This window comes from Cheilinus undulatus, linkage group 3 (assembly GCF_018320785.1).
Source record: "Cheilinus undulatus linkage group 3, ASM1832078v1, whole genome shotgun sequence".
Classification (NCBI taxonomy): Eukaryota; Metazoa; Chordata; class Actinopteri; order Labriformes; family Labridae; genus Cheilinus; species Cheilinus undulatus.
In genome coordinates, this window is record NC_054867.1 from 50,836,125 (window position 1) to 50,848,065 (window position 11,941).

The window sequence follows — 11,941 nt, forward strand, 5'->3', positions numbered from 1 at the left end:
TGAATTCTGATACAACTGCATCCAAGTCTGAGATTGTTTTAAGGAATAAACGTTGAAAGATTATCCTGATGAGGGCGACTGTGGCTTAGCAGGTAGAGTCGTCGTCTCACAAACGGAAGGTTGTGGTCGATCCCCAGCTCCTGCAGTCACGTGTCAATTTGCTCCTACAGCTGTATCAGTGGCTAGTAAATGGATATGGAAGCATACGAATAGGATTAGCTACTAGATACTGATGGTCAATTCTCCCTAGCAAACTTTGCCATCAGTGAATGGATGTGTGAGTGAATGGTGCTATACAAGCTAAAGTCTATTTACTATTTACCATGAAACAGCACAGTTGTGGCTCTAGTGAGTGGACACGTTTGTGTTTTTATTGAGTAAATAAATTGTGTGAACCAATTATAATTGCATTTAGTCATTTGGTCTAAAGTAGGGGTAGACCAATTACTGGCCTGGCCGATTACTGATGCCAGTATTTGGCATTTAGCTGGTTATCACGATCAGCACTTTCTTGGACAGATAAATAATAAAATTAATACATTAAAAGGCTTGCTACTCAAATGCAAAGTGTGCCTCCCACACTGGCTTTGTTTTCACTCTTTACAGTCTTTAGGTCCCACCTACAACACTATCAGGCTGGCTTGATGTCACACAACTACCAGAAAATCCCCAAACCTTTGGAACCAATTAGAAGTTATTTCTTTTTCACACTTTAGCATTTCCTGGTGCCACACAGGTAAGCCTCCAGCCTGATGGAACGGCATTTGACTTTCCAAAACTCCCTGGGGATGGATTCTCCACTCTGCTGGTTCTGAAAATCAATTTGTGGACTGTTTTCACGTCAGTGAACTGATCTAAAGGAACTGAGGTAGCCCTTAAAAAGAAGGACAAAGCAGAGACCTACTTTTTGGAACCTCTTTCCACAGATTCATTGGGTTAATCAGGATTTAACCCAGGAACCAGTGCCCCATTTGACAGTAGACCAGGAATCTTCTAAAGAACTTAAACTAGGGCTATTAAATTAGTTTGGAATGGGGGCCACTTCCTGAAGAAGCATCCATATGACAAGGACTGAGAGATGGTGCATGACGTTGTGAAGAAGTATTCACCCCTTCCTAAACATAATAATTGGTTGTGCCAAATTACTGCGAGCAAGCATTTGCTTGCAGTTATTGCTTGCAGGTGGCAATGAGTCTTTCACATCACTGTGGAGAAATTTTGGCCCACTCTTCTTTGCAACATTTTTTTAATCCAGCCACATTGGAGGGTTTTCCAGCAGGCTTTGGCTATCAGTTGTGTGCTCTGGCACTGGAAAAAAAAAAGACAAAAATACAAAGGCTTTCTGGATTTAACATTTCAAAAAATTTTTGATAGTTTTGTTGCTCATTTTTATCAAAAAATTAGCTAAATTCCAGAGATAAACTGTACCCATCTGTTCAACGTATAGCCTTACTTCCTGGTTGGTACAACCATTTAGTCCTTAAAGGAGCAATGCTCAGAACAAGTATAGAGAAAGAGGCTGTGGAGGTTTAGGAAATATCTGAGATACATTCCTAAATTATATAATATAGGAATGGTCACTTTTTTTTATTAATATAAATATTTAGGGGCAGAAATTCTACATACATACTGGATCTTTAAAGGGCCACTTAAAAATGACCTTGGGGGCCTGATCTGGCCCCAGGGCCTCCAATTGAATAGCCTGGACCTAAATCCCTTGAATGAGTCCTGATATTACCTAAATGGCCATAGCTCTGTCTCTGGAGTTCAGGATCTGGGTAAGATTCAGTCAGTCTTAATGGTGGCTACGGATCAACATGCTACCAGAGTTAATACTATGGCAAGATTAAGTGGCTCATGGTGGTCATATTGTAAAGCAGAAACAAAAAAATCTATGGAGGACACAGCAGACTGTGCCAAGTGTTTCATTCATCTCGAACATCCGACTCAAATATCAGGAAACAGACATAATACACTAGCTCTTTTTGCTAGCATTTGTATAAGTATCATCTATTTCTTTCACTGGTCAGACCTAAAACTTCTCCTTTCACTAGTTCTGTTTCTGTGGCATCATTGCACCGCTAAATATTTGGTTTAGGACAATTTGAAATCTTTTTTGCATTCTCACTAGTCTTTCTAATGCATGACTAACCAGCTAAACTTGAGAAATTAGGGGTTTAAAAGAAGTGGCTTTCTAATGTCTAAAGTACCACACCTCATTCTCAGGTAGTTCTTCAAAAAATGATTCGGCCTTACACCTTGGGGGATTAATTAACTCCAAGCCTTGGGGCTTTAAAGGCTACAAACAAGTCGTGACATATGAATAATGAGTTCCATCTGTTGCTGAAACCTGAGACAGATGCAATCCTCACCTGGACTATGCCGAGTTTGACTCTTTCCTTTGGGTGTTGCTTCCCTCGCCTGGTTGGTTAAATCCAAATGAATACTGCTGTTTACATGATTACCAGAGGTGGGCATAGAAAATCAAAATTCAACTTTCTAAGCCATTGATCATAACCAGTGACATCTTCTTTCTAATGTTAAAAATACACAGCAATAAACAAATAGGTTTTGATAAGTGTTTTTCATATTCATCTTCAGGATAAGTGAAAAATGACGCAGATAATTAATGATTTGTAAATTGCCAGACGTTTGCCCACCTTTGACAAGAACTCATTATGAAAGTTTTTCAATGGACATCAACAAGCAGAAAGACACAAGTGTAACAAGCCAAAAGACTAAATGTAGTCCTTAGTTCCACCAGTCAAAAAGACATAATGATCTTTGGTCCTTTATGGGAACCATATTTCTACCTATCTATGTTTGGGGCAAAGCTTAAAAATATTTGTTGCAGCTGTTGTGTGTTTGGGACGAAGAGAAACAATAAAAAGTAACAAACAAGGATCTTGGGGAACTTAGTGCTCAGGACTACCCACATCTTGGACATCAGCACCATCACAACTGAACATGTAGGAGAATGGATTCTGCTTGTGCATCTGTATCAGGAATAGGCAAGCTTGAAGTGAATCAGGAAATGTGAAATCACCTCCCAGGAAGGTAACTAAGGATAACAAGAACAGAACTGTGGTCTGTCTAAAAAAAGAAAGCATTTTGTTATCTTCACACAGTCCCAATTAGGGCAGGGAATTGGACACGATACCAAATCTCAGCAATTCCAAAAGTGGGGCCAAAAGTTCCAAAGTCATGACTTGTGGCATGGAAGGTCAAAGCTAAATAGAATCAGTGCACAACAGCAACAAAGCATGGCACATTTTGCATGAGGCACACTCTTTCTTTTATCACATCCTACCTGTTTGATGTCAAGTTTTCCTGCAGTTGCCTCGATAAAAGAAAAACAGACATCACAGCTGGACACTAAAAATCTAAAGTGGCAGGCTCACACCCCAGACTTGAGAAGATCTGGAGCACAAAGTTAGTCCAAACTAGTCACTGGAATTACTGCCAGACCAGAAGTATGCATATTAAGAGGATTTTTATCCGTTTAAAAACCCCGCCTATTTAAAGCACTGCAGTCATTGTTTTAATTCACTGTAATCTATTGTCATTTTTGCCTTTTATGCTTCATGTTTCAGCTGCTCTCCTATATGATCTAGCTGTCAACTTCAGGTCACAACTGCAACTTTGAGAGGTCATAAAGTAGTGACACAGTCAGAAAATCTGTTTAGAATATAATATTTTTGATTAACACACTGATATTTGGCACGGACAAAATGGTAACAGCATTATACACCAATCAGACTGGCTGCATATTGCTGTATCCAGGGGTGTCCCAATCCTGATCACATGTATCGGATCAAAGCTCTGATCAGCCCAGCCGATCATTTACATCAATTGTTGAAAATGGAGCACAATCTACAACAGGCTGTAAACGCACCAGCAACACAACAAAGCAGTGGTAGCAACATTATCATTCCTGTGTTTAAAATGTCAGCAGTGTGGAAGAACTTCAAACATGAGCGTGGAAACAGTCCAGTCAGCATCTTTAACATGACAGTTTCTCGAGGTGGTAGCAGCAGAGCAGCATTTAACACTACAAATTTCATCCGTCATCACTAAACTGAACATGCAGCAGAATACAGTGACTTCACTGTAGCAACAGGCAGCTTCACTGAAGCAACACACTCTGGACTTTAAGATGAAAGACAAGTACCCTCGAGGGAACGATAAGGTCGAAAAGATAACAGAAAAGAGGTCAAATTCATCGCTTTGGAACACCAGCCCATCTCCATGGTGGGAGTTTGGGTTTTTGTCGTCTTCTTGAGCTTTTGGACCCATGCTATGCCCCGCCATCTTGACATTACATTACTGACACTGCCTTACCGGAGCTGTACAACAAAGTATGTGACAGCATACTAAAATTTAAAAAGCAACTTCACAGCCGTTAGCTACACTACAGACTTTCAGAGCTCTGATGTTTGCCCCATGTCACTGCTGAGCCTCACTGCACACTGGATTCAGTCCTCCACCTTTGAGTTAAAGAGTACAGTATTATATGCACTCCAGCATGCAAAGCAGGCCATCAAGGATGCAAGTCTTTCTAAACAAGAAGGTTCACTTCATTTAAATGTAACAGTGGCTAAAGAAATAAACGTGAGGGAGGAAAAAGTGATATAGTAGCTCCAGTTGCACTTTAGAAATTGCACTGTTATAACAAGAGTGCCTTGTATTTGATATTTGGGTTTTAATGCAATGTCGGTGTTTTGGTTCATGTCTCAGATTATTCTGCTACATTTTAATAAGGATTGTTGTTTTGCATCTGTATGATTCATATGTTTTTGATCCCATTCAGGTTAAACTGTCGACACCACTTTAAATTGGAGTTGGGATGTTTAAAATTCATTTTTTGAGTTCAGTTATTGTTGTGACTAATAGAGTCGAGTTAATTACCACTTCTAAGTAGAATTGTAATATTTGAAATTCATTTATTAAATAAATTTGCTATTGTGACTATTGACTCTGTTTCACCACTTCTAAGTGGAACTGAGGTAATTTGAGTTCACTTTTTTTACTGCTCAGGTCTGTCAGCTGTTTTGACCACTTTTAAGTGGATTTTTGATTTTCTGGTTAATTTAACTAACTGTACTAAGTTAATGAAATCATTTAGAGACATCTTGTAGTTATTCTGTGTACTTCAGTTATTTTTTGTAAACAAAAACAAGTGAAATTCTAATCTAGGTAATTATGAGTATCGGATCAGGACTTGGTATCGGTGAATATTCAATATAAAAGAAAATCGGATCAGGACCGGAGGCCAAAAACGCTGATCGGGACAACCCTAGCTGTATCAGTATTCTGCCCTTTCCTAGTCTCACCATCTATTGTCACATGGATTTAAACAGGAGGATTCTACCAACAAGGCAACACTTACCCGTATGTTTGAAGTGGCAGGTTCTCTCAAAGACTGTTTTCAGAAGCTGCTTGACTTGGACCACATCACACTGTCTGTAAATGAACACAGCAGTCAGTGAATACAAAGTTATTGCATCTTATTCAATTTGTTTCAACTGCATGTTGTACATGAATATCATAAGATGTTAATGACAAAGAAAGATAAATGATAGTAATAGAAAAGTTTTGGATTGGCATTTGTGTTTATAATAAGCAGCAGAACTTATTTTAACCACCAAATGTTTTGACTACTTTTCTTGCTAATATATATTGGAAGCCTCATAACAACTTTACCAAGCTAAAGAGTCATATCTTGCTTCATAGAGGCAACTTGACAGCTAGCTAGAGAACCATTAATTAATGCAGTTACAAACTAGCTGACGTTTAGCTCTATGTTGTTCTTATTGATTTTAACCAATCATCATTATTTTTACCTCCGCAAAGGAGGTTATGTGATCGGCAGGGTTTGTTAGTTAGTTAGTTTGTTTGTTAGCAACATAACTCAAACAGTTATCGATGAATTTTGATGAAATTTTCAGAAAATGGCAGAAATGGCATAAGGAAGAATTGATTAGATTTTGGGAGTGATCCACATCAACGTCTGGATCCAGGAATTTTTTAAAGGATTTTTCACTACTGGAGATAGGGCTAATGGTGGAGGTCTGTGCTCTCCGAGTGCTAGTTATCATTATTATTATTTGTTTTCTAAAATAGCCACTCTTTCTCAAAAATTACTCAGAGATGCCTGGGGCCATCATATCTCAGAGCTCACAGTATTGTGTTGACTCTCCACGGCATTAAACTGCTAGATTGCAGGCCTGCTTGTAGTACCTATAACCCGATACCTCAGGCAGATTTGTTTCACAAATCCATCTGGAAAAACTCCCATAGACTGTGTTTGGGAAAGGGCAGAGCCTTTAAAAAAAACTCGGTAGGTGATCGGATGAACTTTCTGTCTGTCATATCTTTACAGGCAAATCAGAGCAACAAAACATGTGATGTAGGTGTGCGCCGCTTCTAAGAGGTAAACTCCATAGAGAACTGCATAGCGCGAACCAAGGAGACTGCAGACATGTCAGTACACAACTTTTGTTGTTTTTGAAAAGAGAACTCACTGCAGTTCTTTGTTCTTCTTTTAACAAAGAAATGTCGTCAAGTTCTGATAAAACTGACTTGAAAGTAGCATCTACGCTAATCTCTTCCATAATTGCACCAGCCTCTTGTCACTGCTTGCATACGTCAAGACTCCGCCATGCCTGAAAGTACTGCCTCTTACTCCTGATTGGTCCTGTCACTTTCTCACAACGCCCAATCTGTTCAGATGGGAGCTTTGCAAGATGGATTCACCAGTGAGAAACACGGAAACAGGCGAATCTGTCTGCTTTGCAAGGTTATAGTACCTAGGGATGAGTATCAAAATACAATACCGACATGTCACCAGTATTAAAACATCCGATACCTACCGGATTGAATTAAACTTCATTTTGATACCCTGCTACCTACTGAGAGGCAAGACATAGGTCATGGAATATGTTTGATTTATTTGTAAGTTACACTGGTTTCCTTTTCTTATCCCATGTTTGACTGGCATCTTAAAAAGATATTTTTACAAACCATTTATGATACCCAGACAGCTTTTATTCCCCCGCTGACTTTCAACGCACGTTTTTCCCCTCAAAAGTATTGATTCAGGAACCATTTAGGTATCAACACCGTACTAAAAGTATCAATTTAGCACCAGTATCAGGAAAAACACAAAAAATGCCCAACCCTAGTATGGGAGGTAAAGCCTGGTTAATTATCAGGCCCCTTCCCTTGGAACATTTATCTGTCAGAGTCTGAAGCAGACACTCTCTACTTGTAAGAGTAGGTTTAAAACTTTCTTCTTTGAAAAGGCTGGCCATACACTACACGATTTTAAGCCTGACTTTAGGCCAGATTTGTCCCATTTTACCCAAAACACTCAATGAGAGCAAGCAGACAAGGTAGCAAATCAACCAGATGTTATGAAGCTACTTCTATAGCTCGGCTCACCAACATAAACACAGTTACATCTTACATCCATTATCAACATAATACATTTCAAATTAAATCTTAGAGCTGTTTGATTTCTACTGTAATAATTGACATCGGTCTATCACATTTTGTTATCATTACAGTACTAATGTTAATATCAGAATAATTATTCTATTATCATATCTTGTTGTTCTCTTTTGTTTTGAGATAAAATAATTTAAAAATTAGCACCATACAATTAGTGGTTGGACGATTGTAGATTGATTGATTGACAGGAGATATCCTCCTCAACAACAGATATCCCTTTAATCTAATATTCAGGTACAAGGTTATTTGTTTTTTGCACAAGCTGCAAATTTGATTTTTGAATTTTCATGTTTTTATTTCTTCTTGGGTAGAATGTTGCCTACATGAGCATCCAGTATTTTAAGCAGCATCTATGCCGAAAATGTAAAACTCTGTCTTGTTTAAAGTTCAGTGTTTTAATACCAGCAGAAACAAAAGAATTCACCTGATTGGTTGAGAGAAAACCCAGACTGAAGTTAAGGTAGCAGACATTCCAGACGACTAAAGATAAAAAACACCAGTAAAACCAGTTCTGTGCACAAGAAACATGAGTCACGAAAGTCAATAAAAGGCTCAAGGTTATGCACTTGGTCTTACAACAGTTAGATTATTACTACTTGCTCTAGTCAGGAAATACACTATATTGCCAAAAGTGTTCACTCACCCATCCAAGTAATTGAAATCAGGTGTTCCAATCACTTCCATGGCCACAGGTGTACAAAACCGAGCACCTAGGCATGCAGACTGTTTCTACAAACATTTGTGAAAGAATGGCTCGCTCTCAGGAGCTCAGTGAATTCCAGCGTGGTACTGTGATAGGATGCCACCTGTGCAACAAGTCCAGTGGTGAAATTTCCTCACTCCTAAATATTCCACAGTCAACTGTCAATGGTATTAGAACAAAGTGGAAGCGATCGGGAATGACAGCAACTCAGCCACAAAGTGGTAGGCCACGTATAATGATGGAGCAGGGTCAGCAGATGCTGAGGCGCATAGTGCGTAGAGTTTGCCAACTTTACGCAGAGTCAATCGCTACAGACCTCCAAACTTCATGTGGCCTTCAGATTAGCTCAAGAACAGTGCATAGAGAGCTTCATGGAATGGGTTTCCATGGCCGAGCAACTGCCTTCAAGCCATACACACCAAGTGCAATGCAAAGCACCGGATGCAGTGGTGTAAAGCACGCTGCCACTGGACTCTAGAGCAGTGGAGACGAGTTCTCTGGAGTGACGAATCGTGCTTCTCCATCCGGCAATCTCATAGACGAGTCTGGGTTTGGCGGTTGCCAGGAGAATGGTACTTGTCTGACTGCATTGTTCCAGTGAAAGGAACTCTGAACGCTTCAGCATACCAAGAGATTTTGGACAATTCCATGCTCCCAACTTTGTGGGAACAGTTTGGGGATGGCCCCTTCCTGTTCCAGCATGACTGTGTACCAGTGCACAAAGCAAGGTCCATAAAGACATGGATGAGAGAGTTTGGTGTGGATGAACTTGACTGGCCTGCACAGAGTCCTGATCTCAACCTGATAGAACACCTTTGGGATGAATTAGAGCGGAGACTGAGAGCCAGGCCTTCTCGTCCAACATCAGTGTGTGATCTCACAAATGCGCTTCTGGAAGAATGGTCAAAAATTCCCATGAACACACTCCTAAACCTTGTTGAAAGCATTCCCAGAAGAGTTGAAGCTGTTAAAGCTGCAAAGGGTGGACCGACATCATGTTAAACGCTATGGATTAAGAATGGGATGTCACTTAAGTTCATATGCGAGTCATGGCAGGTGAGCCAATACTTTTGGCAATAAAGTGTATGTGAGGCCTGATGTTGACCTTTCTGAATAAATTCACCTCTGAATCCCAGTTTCTTTGATTTAATTTCAGTGAGCAATAATAGGAGCCCAGGCAATATTCAAATAAGTTTAAATAATGTAAATTTAAATACATTTATAATATCTAGGACTGACACTCAGCAGTTGGTTGGTTAGTCGGTCAATTAGCTCTTTCTTTTTTTTAAGATTTATTTTTGACCCTTATTAGATAGGACAGTTGATAGAGTTGGAAACAGGGAAGAGAGCGGGGAGAGACATGTGGGAAATAGTGCCAAGGGCTGGATTTGAACCCGAGTCGCCTGAGTACATGGCGCACGCCTTAGCCACTCGACTACCGGTGCACCCCAGTGAGCTCCTTTATGACCAAAATCTCACTGTTGGGTAATGACAAAGAGAGAGATAGCACACAAGGGAGCAAAGGAGGGAGGGAACACGCAGCAACAGACTATTGAGTGAGCACTTATAGTCACAAAGCAGTGATGCAGAGAAAGATGGGGGTTTTTTTTCTGAATGTTTCACATCGGTTACACTCTAAAGAAACATGCAGAAGGTGCAGGACTTTATTTGAGCTGCTGCAGTCGCACTGTGTCCCTCTGCTCCAACCTCTGCCACAGGCTAAATCCCCTGCTACCTGTTCTACTCACATGGTCACTATATGTTTTATTAGTCCTTTTAACATCTCATTAAAATGAACACGTTAATGTCAGCGTCTTTTACAGAGGGGAAAGCCAGCTTTATCTCATGGTGGTCTTCTCCTGTGGACATACTTTCAGTTCACCTTAATCTACGTTGCATGTTGCAGAATTACTGTTCAGAAATGACACTGCAGAGTGGAACAAGTGTGCACTGACTACACCAGCATGGACAAGTTGATATGTAGAAAATGTGAAAAAAAATGTAGTCTTTATTTTTTTTTTAACTCTATCAAGTTTTTGTTTGGCCTATCATGGTGGATTTCTTTGGCTGTAATCCTTAAAAGACTACACTGACACCCAGTGTCCTTGAACCTATATGTAATGTGCATATTATACTTTTTAAAGCAGTGTTACTCAACCCTGCTCAAGCAAAGAGCCAAATTATTGAAAAATACCTTTGCAAGAGCCACAGTGTAAGCGGTGAAACGTGGCAAAAAGGGGTGAAAGTGGATGAGAAGGGGAAAAGTAGGCATAAAATGGCAAAAACTTGGTGAAAAGTGACATAAATAGGGTGAAAAAGTGGCAAAAAAGGCAAGAAATGGCAAAAAATTGGGTTAGAAGTGACAAAAAAAAATACAGGTGGCAAAAATGGTCAAAAAGCAACAACATGGCAAAAGAAAATGAGTGAAAAGTGACTAAGACAGGCAAAAAGCAGCAAAAAGGTGGGGGGAAATGGGCAACAGTGGGGAAAACATTGCATTTAATGGCATCAAGCAGCTTAAATCTGTCAAAAGTTGCAAATAGCAAAAAGCAGGAAAAAGGGAAAAGTGCAAAAAGTGGCAAAAAGTGGGCTCAAAGTTGTAAACATGGATTATAAGTGGCAAAAAATGGAAAAGGGGGCAAAAATGGGTGAAAAGGGGCAAAGTGGGCTTAAAATTGCAATAATTGGGTGAAAATATGGGAAGAAAAAGAGCAGAAAGTGGCAAAAATGGGGTAGAAGTGACAAAAAAAAGTTACAGGTGGAACAAAAGGGTCAAGAGTAGTAAGAGTGGGAAAAATGGGGGGGTGGGGGGTTAATAAAAGGGGAAACATAGCAAGAAGCAGGACAGAAGAGGCAAAAAATGGTGAAAGGGTATAAACAGGATACAAACAGTCAAAAAGTGGCAAAAAAAAGTGGCAAAAGTGGGCTTAAAGCAGTAAAAATTGATTCAAAGTGGCAAAAAAATACAATAAGGGCAATGGAAATATATATAAAAAAATTAAGGTCGACAATTAAAGCCAGCTGTAAAAGCTTGGGAAACAAACTGATTGATTGAGAAGTTCTGAGGTCAAAGTTTCCCTTTTTAAAGGCTTTTGGGGAATAATATTTCAAATTCAGACATAAAAGAGCCACAAATCATTACAAAAGAGCCACAGGTTGAGTATCACTGTTTAAAGTTTTACAAATGTTGTCTAGTAGCAAAACCAACAGGACAGAAATGTCCAGCAACACAATGTACATTCTTCAGTATGACTACAGCGTGTACAACTAGAACCAAACATAACCTTCCAGGATATCAAGCTCCAAACTAAAGTGGGATTATTAAGAACTTACCTCTAAATGACTCTGAATGTATTCTTAGAGTTGTGAAGAGAAGGAAGTCAAAGCGGCTCCACAATTACTATTTTATTCATCAAACTCAAACTATCTTTGTTGCACACCTGTGGCGTTCAGCGGGCTGCGAGGGAAACGTCCACACCTACGCACAAACGCGCGCCAAACTTTTCCCTTGATGGATGCAAACCGCCGTAAAACCGAAGAAGAACTTTTCCCTGCTCTCTAAACATTCGGTAAAATTCGTCGTTATCCTTCCCCTCCTCTCCGTTTAAGAAGACAAGAAGAAAGTCGCATAACACGAAGCTCTATTTTCGTACTTTTACACAAGTTTATCTCAACGTCCCCACCTGGAGGTGCGCTGCATTTTCACCCCGTCATGTCCCGTCTGCA

At 39.8% G+C, this 11,941-nt stretch overlaps 1 long non-coding RNA gene across 1 annotated transcript in view; it reads right to left on the reverse strand.

The window, feature by feature from the left end:
• LOC121507407 overlaps positions 1 to 11,637 on the reverse strand; it is a 31,227-nt gene extending 19,590 nt beyond the window's left edge. The window contains exons 1-2 of the long non-coding RNA XR_005991713.1: positions 11,549 to 11,637; positions 5,390 to 5,463 (exon numbers count right to left, since the gene is read on the reverse strand). This is a non-coding gene — a long non-coding RNA (uncharacterized LOC121507407). The remainder of the gene's footprint in view (positions 1 to 5,389; positions 5,464 to 11,548) is intronic.
• Positions 11,638 to 11,941: the final 304 nt, after the last annotated feature.